Here is a 9,442-nt window from a genome sequence, read left to right as displayed (position 1 = left end):
GCTGCTGTTGGACCACTGATAGGGAAGCAGAAACCACTGCAGATTATGACTGTGGAAGCGAGCCCATGGCACAATGTGGAAGCTTGACACCATCTTGTTGCCGGGTGGCTAAAACTAATTTGCGTATACTGACTCTTCGTTCCTGAGAGAGGAAAACCTTTCCTATCCTTGTGTCTATCACCGCCCCTAGATGTATGAGGCAAGTGGCAGGAGTTAAATGACTCTTTTTGGCATTGACCAGGAACCCGTGATCCTGGAGGACTTGAAGAGTGGTTTGAATGTCCCTGTGGGCCTGGTCTGATGACTTGGACAGCAACAACATGTCATCCAGGTAACAGATAATGCGTATTGGCAGAGAGCGTAGATGGGCTGCAATCACCGCTAAGACCTTTGTGAACACCCTTGGGGCTGATGATAGGCCGAATGGGAGAGCCTGATATTGGAAATGCATTCCATCATAGGAAAACCGGAGAAACTGCCTGAGCTCCTGCAATATAGCGATGTGGAGGTATGCTTTCGTGAGATCCACCAAAGAGAGATCATATGGACGAACACTCTCCAATATGGATTGCAGGGAATGCATCTTGAACCTCTGGTAAACTAAAAATTTGTTTAGAAATGTGAGGTCGAGAATTGTTCTCCAACCCCAGAAAGACTATGAAGAGATCGGCACTATGAAGAGATGGGAGTAAAACCTGTTGGTTGGGAGGCATCTCCTCTATGGCTTGAATCTGAAGTAGATGCTGGATAGCTTTTTCCACCAATCTTCTTTTGATGATGACCTTGGAGACCTGACAAGTAACGAAGTATTGCGGGGATGGGGGGGGCTGCAGAGGAACTCTAGAACCAATCCCGATTTGATTGTGCGCCGAATCCATCCCAACGTTTGGCAAAAGCCGACAAGTGACCTCCAATAAGAAGGAAACTCAATGAGTCACTTCTGCTTTCTGAATGGTTGGTTGGAATTTCCCTTGTAGGGCTTCCTGTAGGAGAAATGTGGTTGTTCTTGCCACATCTATCATAAGAAGATGATCCCTGTCTGGGTGGAGGTGACTGATGTTGTGGACGGGAGTAATTGAAACCCCTGTCGGGGTTCTGAAAGGACTGCCTGTGGAAGAAAGAAGATTTGTTATCAGATTTTCAAGTAGCAGAAGGCAGAACCTTTCTTTTATCTTTGGGCTCATTGAGAAGAGGTTCAAGCGGAGGCCCAAATAGACAGTTAGCAGAAAAAGGTGAAGAGGCAAGTCTCCACTTTGCTCTGGCTTCCGCCTGACATTGTTTTAGCCATAACAGCATTGTTGAGTGGACACAGAACAGGCTATGGCCTTGGAGGCAAAATGTGCTGCATCGGAAGAGGCATCCGCAGCTGACTCTAGAACATCATCTGTCAGCTGTGACCAGGGGGACATTTGCCCAGGTTCGCCTGCTGCACCAATTGCGACCCTACCTGGACCGGGAGGCCCTTCGAATAGTCACTCACGCCCTCGTGACCTCAAGATTGGACTACTGTAACGCGCTCTACATGGGGCTGTCCTTGAAGAGTATTCGGAGACTTCAGCTTGTCCAGAATGCACCCGCGATTGTGGATGCACCTCAGTACACCCATGTTACACCTATCCTCCGCAAGCTGCACTGGCTGCCCATTGGTCTCTGGACACGCTTCAAGGTGCTAGTCGTTACTTTTAAAGCCCTACATGGTATCGGACCTGGGTACTTGAGAGACTGCCTCCTGCCAATTACCTCCCTAAGACCTATTAGATCCCACAGACTTGGCCTCCTCCAAATTCCATCCGCCGGCCAGTGTCGACTGGCAACTCCCCGAGGGAGGGCCTTTTCTGTGGCTGCTCCAGCCCTCTGGAACGATCTCCCCATGGAACGATCTCCCCATTGAGATCCGGACCCTCACCACCCTTCCGGCTTTCCGCAAAGCCACTAAGACCTGGTTGTTCCGGCAGGCCTGGGGCTGTTGAATTTCCAGCCCCATCCGAGGTTGCGACTTCTTGTATTTTAAATGGTTTGTCTTTTATTTTCTTATTTGTATTCCCTTCCCTTTCTGATTGTTAGCCGCCTTGAGTCTCTCGGGAATAGGGCGACATACAAACTGAAATAAATGAAATGAAATGAATGTATTCCATCACAGCCTTAAGTTTGTTTAGATCCTGGTGGGATCTCGTGTCAGAAGGAGGAAGTCTCTCTTGAAGTTCTTCAGCCAACGCAAGGCTGCCCTGTTAAAGAAAGAAGCAGAAGAAGCAGCCCGCACCGCTGATGCAGACGCCTGGTGCCCCTTGACCAAGATCTGATCAAACCTTTTGTCCTCCGGATGGAGAGCAGCTTCAGAAGCCACAGTGGCAGCAAAAAGTGCCACCATTGGAGGGTCGATGGAAGGGACCTCCAGTAACTTGGATAACTCAGGACTCACATTATAGTTGTTTATCCAAGGCTGAAGGAAGAGGTCCCAACCCTGGAGAAGCCCATTGATTTTGGACTACTTCTAGAAAGTGTTTAGATGAATGGACCACATCCTTTTTCACCGTAGGCCTGGAAAAAAGAGGATCAGTTGTGTCACTCTTGTCCTGATCCATCGTGGAAGATGGCTTGGAGGCAGGAATGCCAGATACTTTCTTCTCCTTAAAAAGAAGGGAATGAAATAAAACAGGTTTAAACAGTCCTACCAATGAGGAAGGGGCAGGCATAAGATCCTCATCATCAGAGAGATCAGAATCCCTCGAAACTTGTTTATCAACTTCTAAAACAGAAGCCTGAGAAAAGGAGTCATTAGGTACCCCCTCTGCGCTGGAAGGTTTTGCCTTCTTGGAGGATTTAGAGCCAAACACATACAGTGTGTGTGTGTGTGTGTGTGTGTGTGTGTGTGTGTGTGTGTATACACACACGTGTACATACATTCGGCCAAAAAAGTATTTAGACAACCACCAATTGTGCAAATTCTCCCACTTAAAAAGATGAGAGAGGCCTGTAATTGACATCATAGGTAGACCTCAACTATGAGAGACAAAATGAGAAAACAAATCCAGACAATCACATTGTCTGATTTGGAAAGCATTTTTTTTGCAAATTATGGTGGAAAATAAGTATTTGGTCAATATCAAAAGTTCATCTCAATACTTTGTTATATATCCTTTGTTGGCAATGACAGAGGTCAAATGTTTTCTGTAAGTCTTCACAAGGTTGGCACACACTGTCGCTGGTATGTTGGCCCATTTCTCCATGCAGATCTCCTCTAGAACAGTGATGTTTTGTGGCTGTCGCTGGGCAACACGGACTTTCAACTCCCTCCAAAGGTTTTCTATGGGGTTGTGATCTTGGAGACTGGCTAGGCCACTCCAGGACCTTGAAATGCTTCTTACGAAGCCACTCCTTTGTTGCCTGGGCGATGTGTTTGGGATCATTGTCATGCTGAAAGACCCAGCCAAGTTTCATCTTCAATGCCCTTGCTGATGGAAGGTTTGCACTCAAAATCTCATGATACATGGCCCCATTCATTCTTTCCTGTACACGGATCAGTCGTCCTGGTCCCTTTGTAGAGAAACAGCCCCAAAGCATGATGTTGCCATCCCCATACTTCACAGTAAGTATGGTATTCTTTGGATGCAACTCAGCATTCTCTCCCCTCCAAATATGACAAGTTGTGTTTCTACCAAACAGTTCTACTTTGGTTTCATCTGACTATATGACTTTCTCCCAATCCTCTTCTGAATCATCCAAATGCTCTCTAGCAAACTTCAGATGGGCCCGGACATGTACTGGTTTAAGCATGGGGACACGTCTACACTGCAGGATCTGAGTCCCTGGCGGCGTAGTGTGTTATTGATGGTAGCCTTTGTTACATTGGTCCCAGCTCTCTGCAGGTCATTCACTAGGTCCCCCCGTATGGTTAGGATTTTTGCTCACCGTTCTTGAGATTATTTTGACCCCGCGGGGTGAGATCTTGCATGGAGCCCCAGATCGAGAGAGATTATCAGTAGTCTTGTATGTCTTCCATTTTCTAATTATTGCTCCCACAGTTGATTTTTTCACACCAAGCTGCTTGCCTATTGCTGATTCAGTCTTCCCAGCCTGGTGCACGTCTACAATTTTGTTTCTGGTGTCCTTTGACAGCTCTTTGGTCTTCACCATAGTGGAGTTTGGAGTGTGACTGTTTGAGGTTGTGGACAGGTATATTTTATATTGCTAACAAGTTCAAACAGGTGCCATTAATACAGATAATGCGTGGAGGACAGAGGAGCCTCTTAAAGAAGTTGTTACAGGTCTGTGAGAGCCAGAAATCTTGCTTGTTTGTAGGTGACCAAATACTTATTTTCCACCATAATTTGCAAATAAATTCTTTCCAGACAATGTAATAGTCTGGATTTGTTTTCTCATTTTGTCTCTCATAGTTGAGGTCTACCTATGATGTCAATTACAGGCCTTTCTCATATTTTTAAGTGGGAGAACTTGCACAATTGGTGGCTGACTAAATACTAAATACTTTTTTGCCCCAATGTATGTATGTATGTATGTATGTATGTACGTACATACATTGGGGCAAAAAACTATGTTATATATATATATGTGTGTGTGTGTGTGTGTGTGTGTGTGTGTGTGTGTGTATGTATTTGTGTTGATAAATAAATAAAGGGAGACTAGTATAGATCTATTTCAAGCTATTTAGGTCTCATCAGCTAGCCGTACCCTTACTGGGATTAGAACCTGTGCTGTATTACATTTTAGGCAGATGTGTTAACCACTAAGCCACAATGTCCTTCCCCGTTATCAGCTGAGCCAGGGAGATAGGTATGTATTAAGTGATACAACCCCTGGTATGCCCAAATATGGGAGGAACCCACTGTTTCCACTCTCTGTCCATTGGCTCGTCACAAGAAACCATCCAGGCAGAGACCCAATATTTTTACTGTTGCCTTTGTTACATTTGTGTTGCATTTGTGCTGATAAATAAATAAAGGGAGACTGGTATAGATCTATTTCTGTTGTGTAACACATCTGCCGAAGATGTAATACAGCACAGGTTCTAATCCCAGTAAGGGTATGGCTAGCTGATGAGAGCTAAATAGCTTGAAATAGATCTATAGATCTAATAGATCTATAAATAGGTCTAAGATGGAGAGGCTAGCATGGAGGGCGGGACTTATCAATTTGGTAGACCCAGTCCTATTGGACACTGGTTGGAATAATCCATGTCTGGATTATGTCTCCATCTACTGGGAGAATAACACCAACATACAATCAAGTAGAAGACAAAACTCTAATCAAAAAACTGCAAAGGAAAAACAAATATATCCCCCACACACTGGCAGAACAAAGCACTGAATATGAATAGGGTGCAAATCCTATGTTTATTGGCACTGAGGATGTTACCTACTTGCGTAATGAAAGGTTTGCAAGCAATCAAGTTCAGAAAACACTAAGGATTCCATAGTAAATGAACTGTAATCAGAAATGATTATTCAGTCCTGGGGGGGGGGCGATGCCGTGACGAGGCGCAATCTCAAACCTCTGAGATTGCACTCAACACTTTTATTGCTGGGGGGTTCCAACGGACTAAATCATCCTGAAGAGATGGTGGACAGGGAGATTACATCTTGCTGATCTCGGGGATATCGCAAAATCTCCGAGAAAAGCAAGGCAAAGTCTTCTGCTGACAATAAAAATTCCAGTCTATCAAGGCTGACAAAGTCACGGCAATATGGAGAAGTGTTAAGCTGGTGAGAAACTTTTATTGTTTTAAAAAAAAACGGATTGCCTATAAAATTTAAAAACTAACTTAAATCAAATAGAAGAATTTAGCGGCGAATTTGATTTTTGTAATGGTTCTGGACAGTGGTTATCTTACTTTCTAAATGTTATTTACATGGATTGATTCTAAGTAAACCTTTTCAATTGGATGGATTACACTAACATTTCTTCTGACTCTCTGTAAGCTACAAATTGGCTGTTTACATCTCGACCCTTTTATTGCTTGGCTGTTCTGCCTTAAGATTTGATAAGATTGTACAGCTGTTCCTCTGTAGTTTGCGAGTGTGTTTCAATCTTGCTGAGCTTCTAAGAAAAAATACAACTGCGTATAAACATGGTGCCTCTTCAAGCGATTCTTTTAGCTTTGAAGAGGGTGTTTGATACAGCGGAAAGAATTGAGAGAAAATTGGACTATTTGTTGCATTTGGCAACAAAATGTGATGAAAAAACTGAGGATGTTCATCAAATACAAAATAAGAAGATGGAAATTCAAAAAATTGAAAAGGAAGAGTTTGAGCCTGTTGATATTCATGGCAATTGGTTTATTTTTGAGGGAGGAAAGAATGGAATATTCGAAGAGGAATTAAAAGGAGAGAAAACTTATTTCAAAGGACAGGACATAGAAGGAGAAGAAAGCATTAAAGAACTTATGGACTATGAAATACTATTTGCAAAATATTTGATAACACTGCTGAGAATTAAAGATAAACTGACAAAGGAAACATAAGGAGGGCGTCAACATTATATGAGAGAAACTACAAACAAGAAGGTGCAAAGAGGACTCCATACAGACTTGTTTAAAAAGATGTTTGGAGAAATGGATCCACAAATGGCAGTAGATATAAGATTGTTTTGCTATTGGAGAGATACAGGTTGATAGATGGAAGAGTATAATTCAAAATTAGCTAAACTTAGTTAAATCCAGTGATAATAGGTATAGTTAAATAAAAATTAATAATGATAGTAATGTGTACAATGTTGAGCTCTTATGATAAATAATAATTGGATATGAGAAGGGAAGGTGGGAAATATTTTGGACTATCTATAAAGATTATTAATAACAATAATAAAAAAAACAAAATTAGACACAGTTAAGTTTAAACTAATAGGGGGAAAATGTTATGATATAGGATATAGTTAAATAAAGAAAGGATGATAATAAATTATATACATGGAGGATTAGAAAATTTTGGTATTAAATATTTGGATGTTTAGCTAAAACAGGATTTGAGGATTTAATGTTAATGGAGGATTTTATAAATACGTAAATGAAATGCCAGCATGTGGTTATGTATTAAATCTTGGTATGTTTTAGGATGAAGGACGTTTAAATAACTATAGTCAAATAAAAGTGGAGGCATGATGATGGTAATATAATAAATATTTGAGTTAAGATATTTGAATTAATATGAATTATATTTGATGACGGTGGAAGAGATGCACAAAAGCCTTTTGTAACCAGTTGATACATTTTCTACAGTATGTTAAAGGAGGATTTGTATATTTGTTTTGAAAATATATTTTTTTTACAAAAAAAAAAAGAAATGATTATTCAGTCCTAAGAAAGAGGGAATCCTGAGAAATTCAAAACCATCTGTCTTTATGTTTGGTGCAAGAGGCAGAAAGGCTTTCAATATTCTGTTATTCTACCCTATGGCAATAAAGAGCATTGCTGGAAACTTGCTAAGTCTGTTTCTTGACCACATTTTCCTTTTAGTGCAATCAATGTTAATTTGTTCTGATTGAAACTTACCTTAAGATTCATTAGTAGAAAAAATTATATTTTAGCAAATAAATATAATAGTGAGAGAGGGTTCAAGTATATTGTGTGTCAAAGTGAGAAACATCAAAATCCCAGGGGTATAATATCATTTCCCCTTTTGAAGGCCTCCCTCCTGTCATCTTCATTTATATCACTGCTCAGTCTACTTGAGTTAAATTAAAATTCAAATGTAGACAGCTATGTGGAAGATAATACATGACCATTCTGATTTATCTCCCGCAAGAATTATCTCCTAGAAAAAATATGTATGAACTAGATTCCTAGAAATATATGTTGCCATTATTTAGGAATAGCTAACACCAAATATCAATGACCATAGATAATTAATATTTTTAGCAATACATCTTATTTAAAAAGAGTGCATAAATAAAGAAAATTTTGATGAAGCAAACTAAAATCTCAGCATGGACAAACTGTAAGACAATAAGCTGCATATTTGATTGCACAACAATATGAACATCTATTAGCCAGAAACGAATTACAAATTTATTTAGCCTTTGAGATTTCCTGATGAATTATAGAAAACAAGATTGCGTATTTTGCTTGCTCAAGATTCTGGAGCATTGCTGTTAACCAGACAATAAGATAAGGAATTTTCTAGGGACAATCTCTGTCATCTCCAAAAAAGAGGATTGCAGAGGGGAAAAAAAAGAAATTCATCTTTAGAGTTTTTGAGAATCCAGAGTTGTGAGTCAGAAGAACCAACTAAATGAGCATATTTTTTGCCACCTGGGATTTATCTAGGTACCTTTGGCAACAAATAAGAGGTGGATTTGCTCCTGGTTCGGCTGAACTGGTAGCAGCGGCAGCAAGAGGCTCCACTCACCCACCACAAGCACTGTGTAAGCGAACCGGTAGTAAAAAATTTGGAAATCCATTACTGCGACAAATTAAAATTAATCCCAGATTAGATTAAGAAAGCGTAGGGAACATTTTTATTTCCAAACAGAAATACTACAAAATTGAGGTAGCATTGCAATTTATTTTGCTGTAGGTTAGCATATATTACTTGTATTTTAATAAAGTAAGTACAAAAAGGAAGAACTTTAAATACATCTTTATGCAGTACCAACTTAAATCCTTATTTTATTAAAAAAAACCATATTAAAAGATTACCAGTACAGAAAAAATAATTTTATGGCCATGCCTATATTTACAAGCTTTGCAGTGTTCCTTAGTCATGTGATTGCCACTATAGGTAGCCCTCAATTTACAACTTCAATTGATCCCAAAATTTTTGTTCCTAAGCAAGACATTTGTTAAGTGAATTGACTTTCTTTGCCATAGTAGTTAAGTGAATCACTGTAGTTGTTAATAACACAGTTAAGTGAATCTGGCTTCTGCATTGAAATTGCTTGTCAGAAGATCACAAAAGGTAATCACATGACCCCAGGATACTGCAACATCATAAATATGAACTAGTTGCCAAGCATCTGAATTTTCATCATATGGCCAGGGGATGCTGCCAGCCTTAAGTGTGAAAACAGACATGTCACTTTTTTCAGTGCCATTGTAACTTCAAATGTTCACTAAACAAACTGTTATAAGGTGAGGACCACCTGTACAGTCAATACACATTGTCCTGTGCCTCACTTCTTGTTTTTCTTTATTTGTTCTTTTGCAGAGTATAGCTATTGGAAAGATTTTCTAAAGAGATTGCTTGCGTTTCTTTTTCTCCCGCCTTCCCTTTCTACTATATGTGAACTATCGCCCCATCTGCCTCTGCAAAGCAAGAAGATTGGCTAGGAAGGAATTACAAAGAGAAAGGAGGCACACAAACAGAAGTGCGCCCCACTGTTTGTGTAGTGGGCTTGTGCTTGACATCACCAAAACATTCACTGCAATATGTATTCATCATTGTGTGCCTGTCTACTTTCTTGCAATCCCTTCCTCTCCAGTGAATGTATA

Source organism: Thamnophis elegans, chromosome Z, assembly GCF_009769535.1.
Source record: "Thamnophis elegans isolate rThaEle1 chromosome Z, rThaEle1.pri, whole genome shotgun sequence".
In the NCBI taxonomy this organism is placed as follows: domain Eukaryota; kingdom Metazoa; phylum Chordata; class Lepidosauria; order Squamata; family Colubridae; genus Thamnophis; species Thamnophis elegans.
This window is presented reverse-complemented; position numbering follows the sequence as displayed.